The sequence below is a fragment of the Tachysurus fulvidraco genome, chromosome 18 (assembly GCF_022655615.1).
Source record: "Tachysurus fulvidraco isolate hzauxx_2018 chromosome 18, HZAU_PFXX_2.0, whole genome shotgun sequence".
Taxonomy (NCBI): domain Eukaryota; kingdom Metazoa; phylum Chordata; class Actinopteri; order Siluriformes; family Bagridae; genus Tachysurus; species Tachysurus fulvidraco.
The window spans coordinates 20,077,728-20,080,227 of record NC_062535.1 but is presented as its reverse complement, the minus strand read 5'-3'; the positions used below and the strand labels follow the sequence as shown (position 1 = coordinate 20,080,227).

Genomic DNA, 2,500 nt, shown 5'->3' with positions numbered 1-2,500 from the left:
GTCATTTCTGTCTAAGTTGATGGAGAAGCTTGTTTCCGCACAGCTGCAGTCTCACCTACAACTGCACGGCATTGGTGATACTTTTCAGTCCGGTTTCAGGTCAAGACATAGCACTGAATCAGCGCTATTGAGGGTCCATAATGACATTCTTAGAGCCCTGGATGGGAAAAGCTCTGTGGTTTTGGTATTACTGGACCTAACCGCTGCATTTGACACCGTGGATCATGCCATCCTCATCTCTCGTCTTCAACATGTTGTTGGTCTGCAGGGTGCAGTGCTAAATTGGTTCTCATCATACCTCACTAACAGAACCTTTTCAGTAATGCTTAATGACTATTCTTCCTCGGTTGCTCCTCTATCATCTGGTGTGCCTCAAGGCTCTATTCTTGGTCCTACTCTGTTCTCACTCTACATGCTGCCACTTGGTCAACTCATCTCCAATCACAATGTTCAATTTCATTTCTATGCTGACGACCTCCAGATCTATCTTCCTGTGATTTTGAGAAATCTTTCTGCATTGGACCCTCTCCATAATAGCCTTCAGGATATCAAACAGTGGCTTTCCCAGAACTTCCTTCATCTGAATGAAGAAAAGACTGAGTACATCCTGTTTAGCCCAGATTCCTCCAGCAGTTCTCTTAGTTTTGGTTCTCTAACACCTCAGTTTGCTCCTACCGTGCGTAACCTGGGTGTTATTTTTGACAAGGGAATGCATTTCGATAAGCAAATCAGTGCAGTAGTGAAGGCGAGCTTTTACCAGTTAAGACTACTCAGCAAGGTAAAATCATTCTTGTCTCAAGCTGACCTTGAAAAAGCTATACATGCCTTCATCAGCTCAAGGATTGACTACTGTAATGCTCTCTACACTGGACTTAATCAATCACTTCTCAATCGGCTTCAAATAGTACAAAATGCGGCAGCACGTCTTCTCTCCAACACCTCCAAACGCTCACACATCACCCCTGTCCTCCACTCGCTTCACTGGCTTCCGGTGCGGTTTAGGGTGGAGTATAAGGTCCTTCTCTGTGTGTTCAAGGCCATCAATGGTCTGGCCCCAGCCTATCTCACAGAATTAATAAAGGTCTACCAACCAGCCAGATCTCTCCGCTCCTCTGGACATACCTCTCTGGTCATTCCCAAATACAATTATGAGAAGTTTGGAGGCCGGTCATTTGCCATCAAGGGACCAAAGCTGTGGAACGCACTTCCAGCACATTTACGATCCATCACTGTGCTGAGTGTTTTTAAATCGCAGTTGAAGACATATTTATTCATACAAGCTTTTAACGCATAGACCCGGTTTCAACTGCTATTTTATGGTTCATTGTGTTCTTATTGATTCTATTTATTTTGTTTTTTTTATTGTTGTTTTACTGGAAAGCACCTTGTGCTCCTTTTGGCAGTTGTAAGGTGCTCTATAAATAAAATTTGATTGATTGATTGAGTGTGTGTGTGTCTGGGGTTGTGTGTGTGTGGGGTTGTGTGTGTGTGTGTGTGGGGTTGTGTGTGTGTGGGGTTGTGTGTGTGTGTGTGGGGTTGTGTGTGTGTGTGTGTGGGGTTGTGTGTGTGTGTGTGTCTGGGGTTGTGTGTGTGTGTGTGTCTGGGGTTGTGTGTGTGTGTGTCTGGGGTTGTGTGTGTGTGTGTGTCTGGGGTTGTGTGTGTGTGTGTGTCTGGGGGTGTGTTTGGGTGTGTGTGTGTGTGTCTGGGGTTGTGTCTGGGGTTGTGTGTGTGTGTGTGTGTCTGGAGGTTGTGTGTTGTGTCTGGGGGTTGTGTGTGTGTGTGTCTGGGTTTGTGTGTGTGTCTGGGGTTGTGTGTGTGTCTGGGGTTGTGTGTGTGTCTGGGGTTGTGTGTGTGTGTGTCTGGGGTTGTGTGTGTGTGTGTCTGGGGTTGTGTGTGTGTGTGTCTGGGGGTGTGTGTGTGTGTGTGTCTGGGGTTGTGTGTGTGTGTGTCTGGGGTTGTGTGTGTGTGTCTGGGGTTGTGTGTGTGTGTCTGGGGTTGTGTGTGTGTGTGTCTGGGGTTGTGTGTGTGTGTCTGGGGTTGTGTGTGTGTGTGTGTGTCTGGGGTTGTGTGTGTGTGTGTGTGTGTGTCTGGGGTTGTGTGTGTGTGTGTGTGTGTCTGGGGTTGTGTGTGTGTGTGTGTGTGTGTGTGTGTGTGTGTGTGTGTGTGTGTCTGGGGTTGTGTGTGTGTGTGTCTGGGGTTGTGTGTGTGTGTGTGTCTGTGGTTGTGTGTGTGTGTGTCTGGGGTTGTGTGTGTGTGTCTGGGGTTGTGTGTGTGTGTGTGTGTGTGTCTGGGGTTGTGTGTGTGTGTGTGTGTGTGTGTCTGGGGTTGTGTGTGTGTGTGTGTGTCTGGGGTTGTGTGTGTGTGTGTGTGTGTGTCTGGGGTTGTGTGTGTGTGTGTGTGTCTGGGGTTGTGTGTGTGTCTGGGGTTGTGTGTGTGTGTGTCTGGGGTTGTGTGTGTGTGTGTGTGTCTGGGGTTGTGTGTGTGTGTGTGTGTGTGTGTC

General features: G+C 48.0%; 1 protein-coding gene across 1 annotated transcript in view; it reads left to right on the top strand.

Moving 5' to 3' along the window:
• Positions 1-2,500, top strand: part of LOC113658457 (general transcription factor 3C polypeptide 1) — a 45,452-nt gene that overhangs the window by 5,772 nt on the left and 37,180 nt on the right. The gene's annotated exons all lie outside the window — the stretch shown is intronic.